This window comes from Scyliorhinus torazame, chromosome 15 (assembly GCF_047496885.1).
Source record: "Scyliorhinus torazame isolate Kashiwa2021f chromosome 15, sScyTor2.1, whole genome shotgun sequence".
Lineage (NCBI taxonomy): Eukaryota > Metazoa > Chordata > Chondrichthyes > Carcharhiniformes > Scyliorhinidae > Scyliorhinus > Scyliorhinus torazame.
The window spans coordinates 53,962,388-53,985,858 of record NC_092721.1 but is presented as its reverse complement, the minus strand read 5'-3'; the positions used below and the strand labels follow the sequence as shown (position 1 = coordinate 53,985,858).

At 54.2% G+C, this 23,471-nt stretch overlaps 1 long non-coding RNA gene across 1 annotated transcript in view; it reads right to left on the bottom strand.

Annotated features, from left to right (window-relative positions):
* Positions 1-326: 326 nt before the first annotated feature.
* LOC140391388 (uncharacterized) overlaps positions 327-23,471 on the bottom strand; it is a 36,288-nt gene continuing 13,143 nt past the window's right edge. Inside the window, exon 2 of the long non-coding RNA XR_011935037.1 lies at positions 327-954. This is a non-coding gene — a long non-coding RNA (uncharacterized lncRNA). The remainder of the gene's footprint in view (positions 955-23,471) is intronic.

Here is a 23,471-nt window from a genome sequence, read left to right as displayed (position 1 = left end):
TCGGTCAGGAAACGGGCATGGAACTCTTCGCAGTGCCCGTCTGTTGCGTCATAGCAGGGAGCCATCAGCCATGCGGACAAGGAACGATCTTGGGGCCACTTGTTTGATCACAACAGCTGTGGCTGACCAGCCGCCCACAGGCAACTGGACACGAACATGATCAGTTAGGGCCAGCTCCGGTAGATCCGTGGCATGAGCATCGTATGTGGCCTTCTGTTGGGCCCATGACTGCTGCATTTTCTGTAAGGCCGTGAGGTGGTCAAGGTCTGGAACATGGATGGCTGGAACTGTGTGATGCACGATCAATTACACTCAAGACAAAGTGATTTCATAACTGAAGGCTTTAATCGACTAGAACTTGTTCCCCAGCAGCTTCGGTACAGAAAATGCAGGCTGCTGGGATGGCACCGGTTCTTATACTCCGCCTGTCAGGGTGGAGCTACGTATCAACAGCCAATGGTAAACTCCTAGGTTTAACCAATGGTCATCAGCCTCTTAGGTACCGCAATACCTGATAATACCACATTCACCCCATGTTAAAAAAGAGTCCGGCAGGGGGGGTGGCCAGTGGTAACAGTCGCCTTTAACATGGTATGATCAGATATGCAGGTACCGTGATACCTCCTTACAGGTCTGTCGAGAATATTTACAAAGTTTTCGTTCACGGTTAAAGTCACAGCGAAGAAATCAGTCGATCGGGTGGCCTGGTCGTCCTTCTGGATCGTCTGGCCTTCGGTGGTGATTCTGGTGGGGGTCCAGGTGGTTGCGACTCCGGGAGCGTGGTTTTGGCCTCCCTGGCAGCTTTGTCACCCCTAGGCGTTCTGGGGGTTAGCGTGCAGCAGGTGGGCCATCTCGACCAACGGGTCCGACTTGTGCACCCGCACGTGCTTCAGAAGCAGGATGGGTCCGAGTGTCGCTAGCCAGGTAGGGAGCGAGGTCCCGGAGGAGGACTTCCTGGGGAAAACAAGGAGACGTTCATGAGGTGTCTGACTGGTAGTTGTACAGAGCAGTGACCGGATTGCGTGGAGGGCCACCGGGAAGACTTCTTGCCAGTGGGAGACTGGGAGATTCCTGGACCGTCGGGCCTGTAGAACAGTCTTCCAGACCGTTCCGTTCTCCCTCTCCACCTGTCCGTTTCCCCGGGGGTTGTAACTGGTCGTCCTGCTTGAGATTGCGCCCCTGCTGAGCAGGAATTGACGCAGTTCGTCACTCGTAAAGGAGTACCCCCTATCACTGTGTATGTACCCGGAGAAACCGAACAGTGTAAAGATACCCTGGAGGGCCTTGATGACAGTGGTTGCGGTCATGTCGGGGCAGGGGATGGCGAATGGGAACCGGGTGTACTTGTCAATCTCGTTCAGGAAATACGTGTTGCGGTCGGTGGAGGGGAGGGGGCCTTTGAAATCCATGCTGAGGCGTTCAAAGGGAAGGGAAGCCTTTATCAGGCCTGTAGAAGTGCGGTTTGCACTCCGCTCAGATTTGGCAGTCCCTGGTGACTGTCCTGACCTCCTCGATGGAGTAGGGCAGGTTGCGGGTCTTGATGAAGTGGAAGAAACGAGTGACCTCGGGTGGCAGAGGTCCTCGTAGAGGGCTCGGAGGCGGTCCACTTGTGCAGTGGCACAAGTGCCGCGGGACAGGGCATCAGGAGGCTCGTTTAGCTTCCCCGGACGGTACAAGATCTCATAGTTGAAGGTGGAGAGTTCTATCCTCCACCGCAAGATCTTGTCGTTTTTAATCTTGCCCCGCTGTGCATTATCGAACATGAAAGCAACTTGGTCCGTGAGGAGAGTGAATCTCGTGCCAGCCAGGTAATGCCTCCAATGTCTCGCAGCTTCAACTATGGCTTGTGCCTCTTTTTCGACCGAGGAATGGCAAATTTCGGAAGCATGGAGGGTACGGGAGAAGAAGGCCACGGGCCTGCCCGCTTGGTTGAGGGTTGGCGCCAGAGCTACGTCGGACGCATCGCTCTCGACCTGGAAGGGGAGGGACTCGTCGATGGCACGAATCGTGGCCTTTGCAATGTCTGCATTAGAACATAGAACATAGAACATAGAACGATACAGCGCAGTACAGGCCCTTCGGCCCACGATGTTGCACCGAAACAAAAGCCATCTAACCTACACTATGCCATTATCATCCATATGTTTATCCAATAAACTTTTAAATGCCCTCAATGTTGGCGAGTTCACTACTGTTGCAGGTAGGGCATTCCACGGCCTCACTACTCTTTGCGTAAAGAACCTACCTCTGACCTCTGTCCTATATCTATTACCCCTCAGTTTAAAGCTATGTCCCCTCGTGCCAACCATTTCCATCCGCGGGAGAAGGCTCTCACTGTCCACCCTATCTAACCCCCTGATCATTTTGTATGCCTCTATTAAGTCTCCTCTTAACCTTCTTCTCTCCAACGAAAACAACCTTAAGTCCATCAGCCTTTCCTCATAAGATTTTCCCTCCATACCAGGCAACATCCTGGTAAATCTTCTCTGCACCCGCTCCAAAGCCTCCACGTCCTTCCTATAATGCGGTGACCAGAACTGTACGCAATACTCCAAATGCGGCCGTACCAGAGTTTTGTACAGCTGCAACATGACCTCCTGACTCCGGAACTCAATCCCTCTACCAATAAAGGCCAACACTCCATAGGCCTTCTTCACAACCCTATCAACCTGGGTGGCAACTTTCAGGGATCTATGTACATGGACACCTAGATCCCTCTGCTCATCCACACTTCCAAGAACTTTACCATTAGCCAAATATTCCGCATTCCTGTTATTCCTTCCAAAGTGAATCACCTCACACTTCTCTACATTAAACTCCATTTGCCACCTCTCAGCCCAGCTCTGCAGCTTATCTATATCCCTCTGTAACCTGCTACATCCTTCCAGTCGACAACACCACCGACTTTAGTATCGTCTGCAAATTTACTCACCCACCCTTCTGCGCCTTCCTCGAGGTCATTGATAAAAATGACAAACAGCAACGGCCCCAGAACAGATCCTGGTGGTACTCCACTTGTAACTGAACTCCATTCTGAACATTTCCCATCAACCACCACCCTCTGTCTTCTTTCAGCTAGCCAATTTCTGATCCAAATCTCTAAATCACCCTCAATCCCCAGCCTCCGTATTTTCTGCAATAGCCTACCGTGGGGAACCTTATCAAACACTTTGCTAAAATCCATATACACCACATCAACTGCTCTACCCTCGTCTACCTGTTCAGTCACCTTCTCAAAGAACTCGATAAGGTTTGTGAGGCATGACCTACCCTTCAGAAAGCCATGCTGACTATCCCTGATCATATTATTCCTATCTAGATGATTATAAATCTTGTCTCTTATAATCCCCTCCAAGACTTTACCCACTACAGACGTGAGGCTCACCGGTCTGTAGTTGCCGGGGTTGTCTCTGCTCCCCTTTTTGAACAAAGGGACCACATTTGCTATCCTCCAGTCCTCTGGCACTATTCCTGTAGCCAATGATGACATAAAAATCAAAGCCAAAGGTCCAGCAATCTCTTCCCTGGACTCCCAGAGAATCCTTGGATAAATCCCATCAGGCCCCGGGGACTTATCTATTTTCAGCCTGTCCAGAATTTTTTTTTATTTTTATTTTTTTTATTCTCCTCCACTTTCACATTTTCTCCCACATTTACATCCATCAACGATAAACAATAATCAGCAAGATATGTCAGTCCCCATAATAACAACAACGATCCCATCTACCCGCCAACCCCCAAAACTCAACCCGCATGTTTACATAAACAAATGACAAAAATAAATCTGGGATTACCCGTAGTCACCCTTAATCTACACAGCTCCCCCCCTCCACCCCCCACCCCCCCCCCCCACCCCCCCCATCCCAGGTCTCCAGCTCCTCCCGTCCACTGCCTCTTGTAAAACCCCTCCCCCTACCCTTGGTTCCTTCCCCGCCAACTTTCCACCCCGGCTAGACCACTCGGACCCTGTTCTGCCAGGCTCCGATGGCCGCAGCCCCTCCCCCCACCTCACTCCCGTTCACTGGCCGGCACACACCGGCCAGCGTGGAGGCCCCCGCCCGGGTCCCTTTCCCACTTGCCTGGCCCCAGGAAAGCCCAAAGATCCCCTTTTAGCACACAAACCCCACCTATCCACCTACACCCCAAAGAACTCTCATTTCGAGTGAAAGTCCCGTCCCTTCCCTCGTCCAAATATATACCACCTTGGCTCCTTTAATCTCTACACCCACGCGCAGTGATACAAAAAAGAAGAAAATACAGTCATGAGGTTACATCGGCACATGGCCATTCCTCAGTTTGTCAGTTCTGCCACAGTCCTTCTGCTTTCGCAAACTCCTCCGCTGCTTCCGCCGTTCCAAAATAAAAGTCCCTGAGCTTGTAAGTCACCCTCAGCTTTGCTGGATATACAATGCCGCACCGCACCTTGCTAATGTACAGTGCCCTCTTCACCCTGTTGAAGGCAGCCCGCCTCCTTGCCAGCTCCACTGTAAAGTCCTGGTATACACGTATACCAGCTCCAGCCCACTGCACCACCCGCTTCTGCTTGGCCCAGCTCAGGACCTTCTCCTTCACCCTGTACCTACGGAAGCACAGAGTCACTGCCCTTGGCGGCTCACTCGCCTTTGGTACAGGCCTCCACGACCGATGAGCCCGATCCAGTTCATATCGGGAGGGGTCCTCCCCCTCCCCCAGTAGTTTTGCCAGCATCGCGGCAAAATACTCAGTCGGCTTCGGTCCTTCAACTCCTTCGGGCAGCCCCACAATCCTCAAATTCTGTCGCCGGGATCTGTTTTCCAGGTCTTCCATTTTTCCTCGCAGATCCTTGTTAGTATCCATCACCTTCCGCATCTCTTTCCCCATCGAGGCAAGTTGATTACCGTGCTTCAATAACGTCTCCTCCACTTCCTTCAGCGCCTCCCCTTGCTCTCGCACCTCCGCCACTGCGCTCGCCACCTCCGTCCTCACCGGGGAAACCGCCTCCTCCACCAGCACACTCAAAACCTCCCTCATCTCCTTCCTCACCGCCTCCATGCATTTCGCAATCTGCGCCAACTGCTTTTCAAATTCCGCAGCCATCACCTTAGTTATTTCTTCAGCCGTAAGCAGTGCGGCCTTCCCTGGTGCTCCAGCTTCCATTTTTCCTGGTGACCCCGCGATGACCTTTCCACTCCCCGACGGACCTCCAGCTGGTTTTTTTTCGGCCGTTTTTCTGCTCACCCTCGACATTTTTCTTTGGGTTTTTTTTCTCTCCTGTGTCTTCTCAGTGCCTCATCCGTGCCTTCTCCCTTCTTCTGCCGCCTCCGCGGACCCTGGGACCGGACTTAAAGCCCCGAAATTGCCGTTCCCGAGCGGGGGCTCTCCATTGTGCGGCCGCCTCCCGCCCACCGTCACCGGAAGTCTGTCTCACCGGAAGTCTGTCCAGCCTGTCCAGAATTGCCAACGCCTCTTCCCTACGTACCTCCATGCCATCTATTCTAATAGCCTGAGTCTCAGCATTCTCCTCCACAACATTATCTTTTTCCTGAGTGAATACTGACAAAAAATATTCATTTAGTATCTCGCCTATCTCTTCAGACTCCACACACAACTTCCCATCCCTGTCCTTGACTGGTCCTACTCTTTCCCTAGTCATTCGCTTATTCCTGACATACCTATAGAAAGCTTTTGGGTTTTCCTTGATCCTACCTGCCAAATACTTCTCATGTCCCCTCCTTGCTCGTCTTAGCTCTCTCTTTAGATCCTTCCTCGCTACCTTGTAACTATCCATCGCCCCAACTGAAACTTCACACCTCATCTTCACATAGGCCTCCTTCTTCCTCTTAACAAGAGATTCCACTTCTTTGGTAAACCACGGTTCCCTCGCTCTACGCCTTCCTCCCTGCCTGACCGGCACATACTTATCAAGAACACGCAGTAGCTGATCCTTGAACAAGCTCCAATTATCCAGTGTGCCCAACACTTGCAGCCTACATCTCCACCTTATCCCCCCCAAGTCACATCTAATGGCATCATAATTGACCTTCCCCCAGCTATAACTCTTGCCCTGCGGTGTATACTTATCCCTTTCCATCATTAACGTAAACGTCACCGAATTGTGGTCACTGTCCCCAAAGTGCTCTCCTACCTCCAAATCCAACACCTGGCCTGGTTCATTACCCAAAACCAAATCCAACGTGGCTTCGCCTCTTGTTGGCCTGTCAACATATTGTGTGAGGAAACCCGCCTGCACACACTGTACAAAAAACGACCCATCTAATGTACTCAAACTATATCCTTTCCAGTCAATATTTGGAAAGTTAAAGTCTCCCATAATAACTACCCTGTTACTTTCGCTCTTATCCAGGATCATCCTCGCCATCCTTTCCTCTACATCCCTAGAACTATTTGGAGGCCTATAGAAAACTCCCAACAGGGTGACCTCTCCTTTCCTGTTTCTAACCTCAGCCCATACTACCTCGGAAGATGAGTCCCCATCTAGCATCCTCTCCGCCACCGTAATACTATCTTGACTAGCAGCGCCACACCTCCCCCTCTTTTGCCTCCTTCTCTGAGCTTACTAAAACACCTAAACCCCGGAACCTGCAACATCCATTCCTGTCCCTGCTCTATCCATGTTTCCGAAATGGCCACAACATCGAAGTCCCAGGTACCAACCCATGCTGTCAGTTCCCCTACCTTATTTCGTATACTCCTGGCATTGAAGTAGACACACTTCAAACCACCTACCTGTACACTGGCCCCCTCCTGCGACGTCAAATCTGTGCTCCTGACCTCTATACTCTCATTCTCCCTTACCCTAAAACTACAATCCAGGTTCCCATGCCCCTGCTGCATTAGTTTAAACCCCCCTTGTCCCCTTTCCTACCTATGTCGTTAGTGCCAATGTGGACCACGACTTGGGGCTGCTCCCCCTCCCCCTTAAGGACCCGGAAAACACGATCCGAGACATCACGTACCCTTGCACCTGGGAGGCAACATACCAAACGTGAGTCTCTCACGCTCCCACAAAATCTCCTATCTGTGCCCCTGACTATCGAGTCCCCAATTACTAATGCTCTGCTCCTCTCCCCCCTTCCCTTCTGAGCAACAGAGACAGACCCCGTGCCAGAGGCCCGTACCCATGGCTTACCCCTGGTAAGTCCCCCCCCCCCCCCACAAGTATCCAAAGCGTTATACTTGTTTCTCAGGGGAACGACCGCAGGGGATCCCTGCACTGACTGCTTCTTCCCAGCCCCTCTTACAGTTACCCATCTATCTCCAATCTTTGGTGTAACTAATTCCCCAAAGCTGCTACCTATGACCCCCTCTGCCTCCCGAATGATCCGAAGTTCTTCCAACTCCAGCTCCAGTTCCCTAACTCGGTCTTGGAGGAGCTGGAGATGGCAGCACTTCCTGCAGGTAAAATCAGCAGGGACACTAACGGCATCCCTCACCTCAAACATCCTGCAGGAGGAACATTGCACTCCCTTCCCTGCCATCCCTCTAACGTTCTACCAAGATCTGGCTAACAACTAAATTAAATTAAAAAAAAAAAAAGAATAAAATATGGTACTTACCTCACACCAATGGGCTTTATTATTAGGTTAGAGGAGGAGGGCGGGTGGGAGACACTACACGTGTAGTGTCTCGGGTTTCCTCTCCACCAGAATGTATTGGTGAGGGACTTCCCAGAAGTCCGCGGGTCAAACTTCCTGTTCCCGCCTTAAACACTAAAATTAAAAAATTGCATTGATGCGGCTGAAGGGGGAAGGGGGACAGGGGGAAGGTTGTGGACTGTATTAGGGGTCGGGCTTTGTCTGCGTAGTTGGGGACTCACTGTGCGTAATAACTGAAAAATCCGAGGCAGCGCTTCAGGGCCTTGGGGCAGTGAGGGAGGGGGAACTCCATAAGGGGGCGCATGCGCTCAGGGCCAGGGCTTATAACCCCATTTCGCACTACGTAGCCTAGAATGGCTAGATGGTTGGTGCTAAATACGCATTTATCCTTATTGTACGTTAAGTTAAGTTAAGCAACTTCGCTCGCTGCTCACTCCTCCCTGGCTGGTTCCAAACTGGCCAGCTTTATTTATACAGGGAGTCTGCTAATGATTTCTCTGCCCCCTCATTGGGGAAGCTCATACTCCCACAGGATTGTGGGATTGTCATTAGTCCCCAGCCAATGGTAAGCAGGCAGGTTCGAACATCCCGCTCCCCCAAAGTCCAAGGAATCCACCGAAGACCCTGGCGAAGGAGGGCGTCGGACTCGTTTTGCCGCTGGCCAGACACCATTTGCACGAGGCGCTGGATCAGGCAGCGTGTAATGAGGCGGAGACTGACGCTTCCGTGATGAACGGCGTAACGGTTGTACATCCACGGCCCGTGGGCCCGAGGATTCCCCCTCTGATGCGTCCTGTGTCTCCATCTCGGAGTCAGAGTCTGCTGCCTCCGTCATCTTGGCGTCTCTATCTCCACATGGTTTTGTAATGACCTGCGCAGGCTTCGAGTGAGGCACCAGAGAAAGATTGTGAGGACTACTTTCCATTGTCTCTGGTCTCTGCGGCTGTAGAAATGAGCTCAGGGGGCGAGGAATCTTTGGAAGGGATAGTCTTCTGGACCGAACGTGGTCTACATGTTTGCGCTGGAGACGACCCTGGGCTTGCACCTGGTAAGATATAGGGCCCATTTGGCGAAAGATTACGCCAGGGACCCACTGGGCACCACCAGAAAAATTCCGAACGAACACTGGGTCACCGGGCGCAAACTGCCAAATCGGCCGATGCCAAGAAAAACCATGTCCCTGCCGTTCTGGTGTGCGGCGTACTTTTGCGCCAATGTCCGGGGAAACCATGCTAAGGCGAGTGCGAAGCCTCTGGCCCATTAGGAGTTCTGCGGGAGCTACCCCAGTCACCGCAATGGGGGGGGGGTCCTATACGAAAACAAAAAGCGAGCCAGTCTCGTGTCCATTGACCCGGACGACTGCTTCTTTAGGCCTCGTTTGAATGTCTGCACTGCGCGCTCCGCCAACCCATTTGAAGCCGGGTGGTACAGGGCAGTGCGGATATGGAGTATGCCGTTCATCTTCATGAACCTCGCAAACTCATCACTTGTAAATGGAGTGCCGTTATCCGTGACTAGCACCTCGGGGGGTCATGCGTACTGAAAGACAAATGCATCTTCTCAATTGTCGCGCAGGACGTTGTCCCCTGCATCTTATGCACCTCGAGCCATTTAGACTGGGCGTCGATTAATAGAAGGAACATGGATTCTTGAAAAGGGCCGGCAAAATCTGCATGCAAGCGCGCCGAAGGCCGCCCTGGCCATTCCCAGTGATGTAGAGGCGCGGCCGGTGGAAGCTTCTGATGCTCCTGGCAAATGGAGCAGTTTTGGGCCACCTTCCCAATGTCGATGTCGAGGCCTGGCCACCAGAAATAACTCTGGGCCAACATTTTCATTTTGGTCACACCTGGATGCCCATTGTGCAAGTCTCTTAGTATCAGCTCCTGTCCTTTTTCCGGGACAATCACACGCGTCCCCCACAAGAGGATGCCGTCTTTCACACTGAATTCTGACAGCTTGGAGGAAAATGCCCGCAACTCACCTGGGGGCTGTCTATGCTGCCCACCATACAGGACATTGAATACAGGAGTTGGGACGTCTTGTTGAAGTTGTACAAGACACTGGTACGGCCACACTTGGAATACTGTGTGCAGTTCTGGTCACCCTATTATAGGAAGGATATTAGAGGGGTCAATTACGAGGGGGCATAGGTTTAAGGTGAGAGGGGCAAGGTTTAGAGTAGATGTACGAGGCAAGTTTTTTACGCAGAGGGTAGTGGGTGCCTGGAACTCACTACCGGAGGAGGTAGTGGAAGCAGGGGCGATAGAGACATTTAAGGGGCATCTTGACAAATATATGAATAGGATGGGAATAGAAGGATACGGACCCAGGAAGTGTAGAAGATTGTAGTTTAGTCGGGCAGTATGGTCGGCACGGGCTTGGAGGGCCGAAGGGCCTGTTCCTGTGCTGTACATTTCTTTGTTCTTTGATATTATTAAACTGGAAAGAGTGCAGAAAAGATTTACTAGGATGTTGCCGGGACTTTATGGTTTGAGTTATAAGGAGAGGCTGGATAGACTGGGACTTTTTTCCTTGGAGCGTAGGAAGCTTAGGGGTGATCTTATAGAGGCCTATAAAATAATGAGGGGCATAGATAAGGTAGATCGTCAACATCTTTTCCCAAAGGTAGGGGAGTCTAAAACTAGAGGGCATAGGTTTAAGGTGAGAGGGGAGAGATTCAGAAGGGCCCAGAGGGGCAATTTCTTCACTCGGAGGGTAGTGAGTGTCTGGAATGGGCTGCCAGAGGTAGTAATAGAGGCGGGTACAATTGTGTCTTTTAAAAAACATTTAGATAGTTACATGGGTAAGATGGGTATAGAGGGTTATGGGCCAAGTGCGGGCAACTGGGACTAGCTTAATGGTAAAAACTGGGCGGCATGGACTGGTTGGGCCGAAGGGCCTGTTTCCATGCTGTAAACTTCTATGATTCTATGATTCTATGAGGACTATGTGCCGAACCTTTGACAGGACTGGCTCCGTCTGGGCCTACTCACGGATCTGTGATGCCGTGACAGGCAAGGTGTCCATAAAATTTAGGGTTGCAACCACCTCACAGGCCGTGGGGGTCGACATAGAACATAGAACATAGAACAATACAGCGCAGTACAGGCCCTTCGGCCCACGATGTTGCACCGAAACAAAAGCCATCTAACCTACACTATACCATTATCATCCATATGTTTATCCAATAAACTTTTAAATGCCCTCAATGTTGGCGAGTTCACTACTGTAGCAGGTAGGGCATTCCACGGCCTCACTACTCTTTGCGTAAAGAACATGGGGCCGGTCGATAAAGGCAATCGGCTCAGTGCATCGGCATTCGCTATCTGCGTACCTGGTTTGTGCTCCAGAGAATACTCGTATGCAGCGAGCAACAAAGCCCAGCGCTGGGTCCTTGCGGAAGCAATGGGCGGTATTGGCTTATTCTCTCTGAAAAGTCCCAGCAGAGGCTTATGTTCAGTCACGATAGTGAAGTGGCGGCCATACACGTACTGGTGGAAACGTTTCACCGCAAAGACCACTGCCAGGCCCTCCTTCTCGATCTGCGCGGACTTTTTTTTCCACTGCAGTCAGTGTGCGGGAGGCGAAAGCTATCGGCCGCTCGGCCCCGCTCTCCATCTTGTGGGACAGGACAGCCCCAATACCATACGGGGACGCATCACATGTGATGAGGCTTTCCAGGATCATAGTGGGTTAGTAACCCAGACGACGACAATTGTTGTTTTACCCGCCGGAAAGCGGTTTCTTGCGGCTGACCCCAAACCCAGGTGTGATTTTTCTTTAGCAGAAGGTGTAACGGGGCCAGCATAGTTGCCAGATTGGGGAGGAACTTCCCGTAATAGTTTACGAGGCCGAGAAAAGAACGAAGATGCGAAGTGTCGGTCGGGATGGGGGCCTGTTGAATCGTGCGCACCTTCTCTGCGACGGGGTGCAAACCTTCGCGGTCCACTCGATAACCCAGGTAGACTACTTCCTTCGCACTTTGTGCGACGTAAATGGACTCCAGCCCCCGAAAAGCGTCTAAGGACAGCCTCCAGATTTTCCAAATGTTCCTGCTCCGATGTCCCTGTGATCAAAACGTCATCCAAGTAGACAGCGACACGCGGTAAACCTCTCAAAATGCCCTCCATAACGCGTTGAAAAATAGCACAGGCAGAGGATACTACAAAGGGCAAACGTGTATATTCATACAGGCCCCGGTGTGTATTAATCATTACATATGGTCGGGAGGCAGGGTCCAGCTCCAACTGTAGGTAGGCGTGACTCATATCTAATTTTGTGAACGAGAGTCCACCTGCAAGCTTCGCGTAGAGATCCTCTATGCGAGGCATTGAATATCGGTCGAGTCGGGAAGCCGTATTCACTGTAAGTTTATAATCGCCGCACAAGCGAACTGTGGCATCTGGCTTCATTACAGGTACAATTGGTGCTGCCCAGTCAGCGAAACGGACGGGCCTGATAATACCCAAAGTCTCCAAACGAGTGAGCACCCCTTCTACCTTCTCGAGCAAGGCATAAGGCACCAGCGCGCCCGGAAATAGCACGGCATGGCTCCTGGTTCGACTTGGATACGGGATACGGCCCCTTTTATTTTCCCCAAACCGGGCTGGAATACATCTGGGTAGCGTCCTAGCACCTCAGTCAACCTTCCAGAAACTGTTTGGAGGATGGGCTACCACTGCAAATGCAAATGGCGCAACCAGTCCCGACCAAACAGGCTGGGCCCATGGGATAAGTGGGAAACGCCCCTCCTGGCATCCATTATTTTTTTAAAATAATTTTTATTAAAGGTTTTCATAAAATATCAATAACAAAATGAGAAAGAAAAAAGAACCCAACAGGGTTAAGTACAAAACACAATCTAAAAAAGCAACCCCCCCAAACCCCTCCCTGTACCTAAATAATAAATTAACATTAACACCCCGACTTAACACAACAGGTGTATACACCCCCTCAGACCCTTCCAGTGTAAATACCATAAACCAAAATAAAGTAAACCCCCCCCCCCCCCCCCCGAGCTGCTGCTGCCATTGACCAATGTCTATCGTTCTGCCAGAAAGTCTAAGAACGGTTGCCACCTCCTAAAGAACCCTTGTACCGACTCTCTCAAGGCGAATTTCACCCTCTCCAATTTAATAAACCCCGCCATATCATTGATCCAGGATTCCACACTTGGGGGCCTCGCATCTTTCCACTGAAGGAGAATCCTTCGCCGGGCTACCAGGGACACAAAGGCCAGAATTCCGGCTTCTTTCGCCTCCTGCACTCCCGGCTCCTCTGCCACCCTAAATATTGTGAGCCCCCAGCCCGGTCTGACCCTGGATCCTATCACCCTCGACACCGTCCTCGCTACGCCCTTCCAAAATTCCTCCAGCGCTGGGCATGCCCAGAACATATGGGTGTGATTTGCTGGGCTCCCTGAGCACCTAGCACACCTGTCCTCACCCCCAAAGAACCTGCTCATCCTTGTCCCGGTTATGTGTGCCCTGTGCAGCAGCTTAAACTGTATGAGGCTGAGCCTCGCGCATGAAGAGGAAGAGTTCACCCTCCCTAGGGCATCTGCCCACGTCCCCTCTTCGATCTCCTCTCCCAACTCCTCCTCCCACTTACCTTTCAACTCCACCACCGAGGCCTCCTCCTCCTCCTGCATCACCTGGTAAGTTTCCGAGATCTTCCCCACTCCCACCCACCCACCCCGAGAGCACCCTGTCCTGTACTGTGTGTGGCAGTAGCCGCAGGAATTCCACCACCTGCCGTCTGGCAAACGCCCTTACCTGTAAGTACCTGAAGGTGTTCCCTGGGTGAGAGCCCGTACTTCTCCAGCTCACCCAAGCTCGCGAACTTCCCGTCCACAAACAGGTCCCCCAACTTTCGTATCCCTGCCCTGTGCCACCCTGAAAACTCTCCACCTGTTCTTCCTGGGGCGAACCGGTGGTTCCCCCGTAATGGGGTCCACGCAGAGCCCTAACTTCCCCCCTATGCCGCCTCCACTGCCCCAAAACCTTGAGGCCGCCACCACCACCGGGCTCGTGGAATACCTCCTTGGAGGGAGCGGCAGTGGCGCCGTTGCCAGCCCCCCCAGACTCGTACCCGCACAGGACGCCGTCTCCAGCCTCTTCCATGCAGCCCCCTCCCCCTCCATCACCCACGTGCGCACCATTGTCGCATTGGCGGCCCAGTAGTACCCACAGAGGTTGGGCAGAGCCAGCCCCCCCTATCACTACTCCGCTCCAGGAACACCCTTCTCACCCTCGGAGTCCCTCGCGCCCACACAAACCCCATTATACTCCTGTTAACCCGCCTGATAAAAGCCTTCGGGATTTACATAGAATTTACAGTGCAGAAGGAGGCCATTCGGCCCATCGAGTCTGCACCGGCTCTTGGAAAGAGCACCCTACCCAAGGTCAACACCTCCACCCTATCCCCATAACCCAGTAACCCCACCCAACACTAAGGGCAATTTTGGACACTAAGGGCAATTTATCAATGCCAATCCACCTAACCTGCACATCTTTTGGACTGTGGGAGGAAACCGGAGCACCCGGAGGAAACCCACGCACACGCGGGGAGGATGTGCAGACTCCGCACAGACAGAGACCCAAGCCGGAATCGAACCTGGGACCCTGGAGCTGTGAAGCAATTGTGCTATCCACAATGCTACCGTGCTGCCCTAAACACGGGGAGGCACTAGAACAGGAATAAAAACCTTGGGAGCACCGTCATTTTGATTGACTGCACCCTACCCGCCAGGGACAGCAGCAACGCGTCCCACCTCTTGAACTCCTCCTCCATTTGCTCCACCAGCCTTGTAAAGTTAAGTGGACCCCCAAATATCTGAAGCTCCTCTCCGCCCTTTTTAGTGGGAGCTCGCCAATCCCCCTCTCCTGGTCCCCTAGCTGAACTACGAACAGCTCGCTCTTCCTGGGTTTGCGTTTGTACCCCGAAAAGTCCCCGAATTCTCCAAGGATCCTCATTACCTCTGGCATTCCTCCCACCAGGTCCGCCACATACAGCAGCAGGTCGTCCGCATAAAGCGACACCCTGTGCTCCTCCCCACCCCGCACCAACCCCCTCCAGTTCCTCGACTCTCTCAGTGCCATAGCCAGGGGTTCAATCGCCAGTGCGAAGAGCAGGGTAGACAGGGGACACCCCTGTCTCGTCCCTCGGTGCAACCGAAAATACTCGGACCTCCTCCTATCTGTGGCCACACTCGCCATCGGGCCCTCATACAACAGCCTAACCCACCTGACAAACCCCTCCCCAAACCCGAACCTCTTCAGCACCTCCCACAGGTACCCCCACTCTACCCTATCGAAGGCTTTCTCAGCCACCACTATCTCCGCCTCCCCCTCCCTCGCTGGCATCATGATAACGTTCAAAAGCCTCCGCACATTCGCATTCAACTGTCTCCCTTTCACAAACCCCGTCTGGTCTTCATGGATGATCTGCGGCACACAATCCTCAATCCTCGTGGCTAAGACCTTCGCCAGCACCTTGGCATCTACATTTAGCAAGGAAATCGGTCTGTAAGATCCACATTGCAGGGGATCCTTGTCCCGCTTCAGGATCAAGGAGATCAGTGCCCGGGACATCGTCGGGGGTAAAGCCCCCTCCTCCCTTGCCTCATTGAAGGTCCTAACTAACAGCGGGCCCAACAGGTCCATATATTTTTGATAGAACTCGACCGGGAAACCGTCCGGCCCCGGTGCCTTCCCCGCCTGCATTCTTCCTATCCCTTTGATCAGCTCCTCCAGCCCAATCGGGGCCCCCAATCCCGCCACCAGTCCCTCTTCCACCTTTGGAAACCTCAATTGGTCCAGGAAACGGCCCATCCCTCCCTCCTCCCGTGGGGGCTCAGATCGGTACAATTCCTCGTCGAAGTCCCTGAAGATCCCATTGATGCCAACCCCACTCCGCACCGCGCTCCCTCCCCTGTCCTCAACTCCCCCAATCTCCCTAGCTGTGTTCCGCTTCCGAAGCTGATGCGCCAGCATCCGGCTTGCCTTTTCCCCATACTCGTAGACCACCCCCTGGGCATTCCTCCACTGCACCTCTGCCTTCCTGGTGGTCACCAGGTCGAATTTGGCCTGAAGGCTGCGCCTCTTCATCACCAATCCTTCCTCAGGCTCTTCCGCATACCTTCTGCCTCCCCACACCATCTCCCCCACCAGCTTCTCCCTCTCCCCCCCGTTCCCTCCGCTCCTTGTGGGCCCTAATGGAGATCAGCTCTCCCCTCACCACCGCCTTCAGTGCCTCCCATACCATCCCCACTCGGACCTCCCCATTGTCGTTGGTCTCCAAGTACCTCTCTATACTTCCTCAGACCCGCTTGCTCACCTCCTCGTCCACCAACAGCCAAGCGCCACAGCGGTCCCTCTCCTCCCCCATCTCCAAGTCCACCCAATGCGGGGCGTGGTCCGAAATGGCTATTGCCGAATACTCGGTATCCTCTACTCTCGCTATCAGCACCCTACTCAAAATGAAAAAGTCAATTCGAGAATAAGGCTTATGGACATGTGAGAAGAATGAAAATTCCCGAGCCCGGACTTCCGGGTGCGGCTATGCAGAGCTAGGTCGCATATTCGGTAGCTCACGCTTGGAACGGACTTTTGGGCTCTTTTACAGGGCCCCCACGGCATTTGTTTGACATTTCCCGGTGTGGGAAGAAGACTGCAGCATTCCCCTGACAGTGTCCCCCAGGAATGTTCTGTCTTTTGGCTACCAGACCCGGCAGAAACAGTAAAAGATTTGGCTTGAGCTATAGGAATAGACAAAAGCCTCTTCCAGCATGCAGGCGGGGGAAGGGCAATCTTAAAGCTGCAATCTGACTTGACTCTATCAAAGGTGAATTCTAGCAGCAGAGGAAACAACTGTGAAAAGATCTACCAAGGCCATTGAAGAAGCAGGGACGAGGCTTCCGGTGGCGGCCATGATGGAGTAGGTTGCGCATTCGGCAGCTCCCGTCTGGAACCGACTCTCAGACCTTTTTCAGGAGTTTCCATAGACTTTTTGGGGCAGACTGGTGAAGTGAAAACTGCCAAAAGGATTCCCTCTCGACTTCCGGTTGCGGATGTGCGGAGCTAAGCCGCACGATTCGGCAGCTCACGCTACCACGGACTTTCGGGCTCGTTAGAGGAGCCCCAAGAAAACTTTTTTTTTTTGATACAACCCGTGGGGAAGGGAAGAGAGAGGTCCCCCTCCAAAATCTATGAAATGGACCAGAAGTGTAACGGCCAAAGGAGCGGCACTGGAGCAACGGGAGAAGCGAGGGAAAGAAAACAAAATTGCGGCGGCCAGGGACAAAGGGGAGCTGCAGGAGTTCATCAAGCGCTGCTTCAAGGAGCAGCGCGAGGAGATGCGCAAGGAGATGTTGGCGCCTATGCTTTCGGCAATTGAAGGACTCGGGATCACCCAGAAGGCCCACGAAGCTAAGATCCAGGAGATACAGAACAAAGTCAGTCAGAACGAGGACGAGCTCGTGGGCCAGGCGGTGAGAGTGGAGCAGAACGAGGCGCTACACAAGAGGTGGGCGGGAAGACTCGAAGACCTGGAGAACAGGTCGAGGAGAAAGAATCTGCGAATCCTGGGTCTCTCTGAGGGAGCGGAGGGGGCTGATGCCGGGGCATACGCGAGCACGATGCTCGAGGCGATGTTGGGCACGAAGGCCCCTTCGAGGCCGCTGGAGTTGGACGGGGCACATCGGGTGCTGGCGAAGAAGCCCCAGGCAAATGAGCCGCCAAGGGCGATGGTGGTGAGGTTCCACCGGTTCACGGACAGAGAGTGGGTCCTGAGATGGGCCAAGAAGGAGCGGAGCAGTAAGTGGGACAATGCAGAGATCCGAATATACCGGACTGGAGCACGGAGGTTGCAAAGCGGAGAGCGGGTTTCAACCGGGCCAAAGCGGCGTCGTACCGGAAAGAAGTGAAATTCAAAATGCTGCAGCCAGCGCGACTGTGGGTCACATACAAGGGCCAACACTATTACTTTGAAATGCCTGAAGAGGCGTGGACCTTTGTACAAGCCGAAAAGTTGGACTCTAACAGGGTTTGTGAGGGTGGGGGGGGATGTTTTGGGGTTTGATGTGTGATGGTTGTTGGATATAGGGGGTCAATCACGCGCAGGAAATGATACATAGGCTGGGGGAGAGAGACAAGGCCGCGACAGGAGCTGCACCAGAGGGGGCGGAGCGGGCTTTGGAAAGCGCGGGGTGTTTTCCCGCGCGCAGGAAGAAAGGCGGGAAGGGGAATGAAGGAATGCATATGGATTGGGAGACTCCCACGCGGGGAGGTCAATGGGACGGCGGGGGAAGCCGGGGTCAGCAGGCGTCAGCTGACTTACGGGAGTGACATGGGGGAGCAAAAAAGCTAGACAGGGGTCTAGCGGGGGGAGGGGAAGGGGGGGAAAAAGGGTTGCTGCTGCACTGGCTGAAAGGGAATGGGACACAGAAGAGGTGGTCGGGACGAGGGCCCCCCTCTCGGGACAGGACGCGAAGAATAGAGGGGTGGCAATATTGGTGGGAAAGCGGGTGTCATTTGATGCCAAGACTATTGTCGCGGACGATGGAGGGCGATATGTAATGGTGAGCGGTAGGCTGCAAGAGACGTGGGTGGTGTTGGTAAACGTATACGCCCTGAACTGGGATGATGCAGGATACATGAAGCGAATGTTGGGGCGCATTTCGGACCTGGAGATAGGAGGCCTGATTATGGGAGGGGACTTCAATACAGTGTTGGATCCAGCACTAGACCGCTCCAAATCAATGACTGGAAAGAGGCCGGCGGCGGCCAAAGTACTTAGGGGGTTTATGGATCAGATGGGGGGGGGGGGAGTGGACCCATGGCGGTTTGCAAGGCCGCAGGCCAGGGAATTTTCTTTCTTCTCCCATGTACACAAAGCCTACTCCCGGACAGATTTCTTTGTTCTGGGTAGGGCGCTCACCCCGAGGGTGGAGGGGACGGAGTATTCGGCTATAGCCGTTTCGGACCATGCCCCGCACTGGGTGGAACTGGAGCTGGGAGAGGAGAGGGACCAACGCCCGTTGTGGCGGCTGGATGTGGGACTGCTGGCGGACGAGGTGGTGTGTGGGAAGGTGAGGGGGTGTATTGAAAGGTACTTGGAGGCCAACGACAACGGGGAGGTGCGGGTGGGGGTGGTATGGGAGGCATTGAAGGCGGTGATCAGGCAAGAGCTAATTTCCATTAGGGCTCATAGGGAGAAGACAGAGGGTATGGAAAGGGAGAGGTTAGTGGGGGAGATTTTGAGTGTGGACAGGAGATACGCAGAGGCCCCGGAGGAAAGACTACTTGGGGAAAGACGACGGCTCCAGACGGAGTTTGACCTGTTGACACAGGGAAGGCGGAGGCACGGTGGAGGAAAGCGCAGGGGGCGACCTACGAGTATGGGGAAAAGGCTAGTCGGATGCTGGCACACCAGCTCCGTAAGAGGATGGCAGCGAGGGAAATAGGGGGAGTCAAAGACGGTTCGGAGTGCGACGAAAATAAACGAGGTATTCAAGGTCTTTTATGAAGAGCTATACAGATCCCAGCCCCCAGCGGGGGAAGAGGGGATGAGACGATTCCTAGATCAGCTGAGATTCCCGAGGGTGGAGGAGCAAGAGGTGGCTGGTTTGGGGGCACCAATTGCGTTGGAGATGCTGAGCAAGGGTTTGGGGAGCATGCAGGCGGGGAAGGCCCCGGGACCGGACGGATTCCCGGTGGAGTTCTACAGGAAGTACGCAGACCTGTTGGCCCCGCTACTGGTGAGGACCATTAATGAGGCAAGAGAGGAGGGGACCCTGCTCCCGACAATGTCGGAAGCGACAATTTCTTTGATCCTAAAGTGGGACAAGGGCCCACTGCAATGTGGATTGCACAGGCCGATCTTGCTCCTCAATGTGGATGCAAAGTTGCTGGCAAAAGTGCTGGCCACAAGGATCGAGGCCTGTGTCACGGGGGTAATCCACGAGGACCAGGCGGGATTTGTAAAGGGCGGGCAACTAAACACCAATGTGCGGCAGCTCTTAAACGTGATAATGATGCCATCGGAGGAGGGAGAGGCGGAGATAGTGGCAGCTATGAACGCGGAGAAGGCCTTTGACCGAGTAGAGTGGGAGTACCTCTGGGAGGTGCTGCGTAGGTTTGGGTTCGGGGTGGGGTTTATCAATTGGGTTAAGCTCCTTTACAGAGCCCCGATGGCGAGTGTAGTGACGAACTGGCGGAGGTCGGAGTACTTTCGACTGTATCGAGGGACGAGGCAGGGGTGCCCCCTGTCCCCCCTGTTGTTCGCATTGGCGATCGAACCATTGGCCATGTCATTGAGGGAGTCTAATAAATGGAGGGGGGTGGTCCGAGGGGGAGAAGAGCACAGAGTGTCGCTATATGCGGATGACCTGTTGCTGTACGTGGCGGATCCAATGGAGGGGATGGTGGAGGTCATGCAGACTCTTAGGGAGTTTTCGGGCTATAAGCTCAATGTAGGGAAAAGTGAGCTCTTTGGATTACAGGCGGGGGACCAAGAAAGAGGGTTAGGGGACCTACTGCTGAGGAGGGCGGAGGGGAGCTTTCGGTATCTGGGGATCCAGATAGCCAGGAGTTGGGGGACCCTACATAAACTGAATCTGACGAGGTTGGTGGAGCAAATGGAGGAGGATTTCAAAAGATGGGACATGTTACCACTCTCGCTGGCGGGTAGAGTGCAGTCGGTCAAAATGGTGGTCCTTCCGAGGTTTCTGTTTGTGTTTCAGTGCCTTCCCATCGTGATCACTAAGGCCTTTTTTAAGAGAGTAGGCAGGAGTATTATGGGGTTTGTGTGGGCGAATAAGACCCCGAGAGTAAGGAGAGGGTTCCTGGAACGCAGTAGGGACCGAGGAGGGTTGGCACTGCCAAACCTGGGGAGCTACTACTGGGCAGCAAATGTGGCGATGATCCGCAAGTGGGTTTTGGAGGGAGAGGGGGCGGCATGGAAGAGGATGGAGATGGCGTCCTGTAAAGGAACGAGCCTGGGGGCGTTGCTGACGGCACCGCTGCCGCTCTCGCCGACAAAGTATACCACGAGCCTGGTGGTGGCGGCATCGCTAAGGATCTGGGGCCAGTGGAGACGGCACTGGGGTGCAATGGGAGCATCGGTGTGGTCCCCGATCAGGGGTAACCACCGGTTTGTCCCGGGGAAGATGGACGGGGGGTTCCAGAGCTGGCATCGGGCGGGGATTGGAAGAATGGGGGACCTGTTCATCGACGGGACGTTTGCGAGCCTAGGGGCACTGGAGAAGTTCGAGTTACCCCCGGGAAATGCCTTTAGATATATGCAGGTGAGGGCTTTTGTGAGGCGACAGGTGAGGGAATTCCCGTTGCTCCCATCACAAGAAGTTCAAGATAGGGTGATCTCGGGTGTATGGGTCGGAGAGGGCAAGGTGTCGGAAATACATCAGGAGTTGAAAGAAGAGGGGGAAGCGCTGGTAGAAGAGTTGAAGGGTAAATGGGAGGAGGAGCTGGGGGAGGAGATCGAGGAAGGTCTGTGGGCTGATGCCCTAGGTAGGGTTAATTCCTCCTCCTCGTGTGCCAGGCTCAGCCTGATACAATTTAAGGTGGTTCACAGAGAGCACTTGACGGGGGCGAGGTTGAGTAGGTTCTTTGGGGTAGAGGACAGATGTGGAAGGTGCTCAGGGAGCCCGGCGAACCATGTCCATATGTTTTGGTCATGCCGGGCACTGGAGGGGTTCTGGAGAGGAGTGGCGGGAGCAATACCTCAGGTGGTGAAAGTCCGGGTCAAGCCAAGCTGGGGGCTAGCAATATTTGGAGTAGTGGACGAACCGGGAGTGCAGGAGGCGAAAGAGGCCGGCATTCTGGCCTTTGCGTCCCTAGTAGCCCGGCGAAGGATCTTGCTAATGTGGAAGGAGGCGAAGCCCCCCAGCCTGGAGACCTGAATAAAGTTTGACAGGATTAAGTTCGCCGTGAGAGGGTCTGCGCAGGGGTTCTACAGGCGGTGGCAACCGTTCCTCGACTATCTCGCGGAGTGTTAGAGGAAGGTCGGTCAGCAGCAGCAGCAACCTTGGGGGGGGGGGGCGGGGAAAAAAATTCCCTAGCCCCTGGCCTTGCAAATCTCCAAGGGTCCACCCCTCCCATTTGGTCCATAAATCCCCTCAACACTCTAGCCGCCGCCGGCTTCCTACCCGCCCTCGACCTGGAGCGATCCAGTGCCGGATCCAACACCGTGTTAAAGTCTCCCCCCATTATCAGGCCCCCCACTTCCAAGTCTGGGATCCGACCCAACATACGCCGCATAAAACCCGCATCGTCCCAGTTCGGAGCATGCACATTGACCAGTACCACCCTGTCTCCCTGCAACTTACCACTTACCATTATGTACCTATCGCCATTGTCTGCCACACAATGATCGACGCCTCGAATGACACCTTCTTTCCCACCAAGATCGCCACCCCTCGATTTTTGGCATCTAGCCCCGAGTGAAACACCTGACCTACCCACCCTTTCCTCAGTCTTACCTGGTCTACCACCTTCAGGTGTGTCTCCTGGAGCATAACCACATCCGCCTTGAGCCCCTTCAGGTGCGCGAACACGCGGGCCCGCTTAACCGGCCCATTCAGTCCCCTTACATTCCAGGTTATCAGCCGGATCAGGGGGCTACCCACCCCCCTCCCCCGCCGACTAGCCATGACCCCTCCTCGGCCAGCCACGTGCCCACACCCCACACCCGGCCTGTTCCCCACAGCGGCATACCCTCGTCTCAAACCCCCCCCCCCACTCGCTCCAGCTCCTCCTTGACCTTAGCAGCAGCAACTCGATACCCCCCCACCCACCCTCCCCCGGCTAGGACCCATCCTAGCTGGTTTACTCCCCCCATTGCACTTCCGCAAGTCAGCTGACTCCTGCTGACCCCGGCCACTCCCGTCTCCCCTTCGACGCCTCCCATTGTGTGGCACACCCTCCTCTCCCACTCCCCATTCACAGGCTCCCCCCCTCCCCCCTCCGTTCTAAGCGCGGGAAACAATCCTCGCCAGCCTTCGGCGCGGGAAAAAAGCCCGCGCTCTCCACCTACCAGGCCCTGCCACCAACCTAAACAGTGCCCAACCCGCCCCATCCACCCTCCCCAACCCGAAAGAGAAAGACCCCCCCCGAACCAAAAATAGGCATAACGTATCCACTGCAGTCCCCAATCGCCCATCCCGAACCTCAGTCTGTGTCCAGCTTCTCGGCCTGAACAAAGGCCCACGCCTCCTCCGGAGACTCAAAATAATGGTGCCAGTCCTTGTAGGTAACCCACAGTCGCGCCGGCTGCAACATGCCAAACTTCACCCCCTTCCTGTGCAGCACCGCCTTTGCTCGATTGTTCCCGGCCCTCTTCTTCGCCACCTCCGCACTCCAGTCCTGATATATACGAACCTCCGCGTTCTCCCACCTGCTGCTGCTCTCCTTCTTGGCACACCTGAGCACACACTCCCGATCGACGAACCGATGGAACCGCACCAGCACCGCCCGCGGAGGCTCGTTAGCCTTGGGCCTCCTCGCCAACACTCTATGGGCCCCTTCCAGCTCCAGGGGCCCCTGAAAGGACCCCGCTCCCATCAGCGAGTTCAACATGGTGACCACATAGGCCCCCACGTCCGGCCCCTCCAGCCCCTCTGGGAGGCCCAGAATCCGCAGATTCTTCCTCCTCGACCGATTCTCCATCTCCTTGAACCGCTCCTGCCATTTCTTGTGGAGCGTCTCGTGCGCCTCCACCTTTACCACCAGGCCTAAGATCTTGTCCTCATTGTCGGAGATCTTTTGTCGAGCCTCTCGGATCGCCACCCCCTGGGCCGTCTGTGCCTCCAGCAGCTTATCAATAGAAGCCTTCATCGGCTTTAGCAGGTCCGTTTTA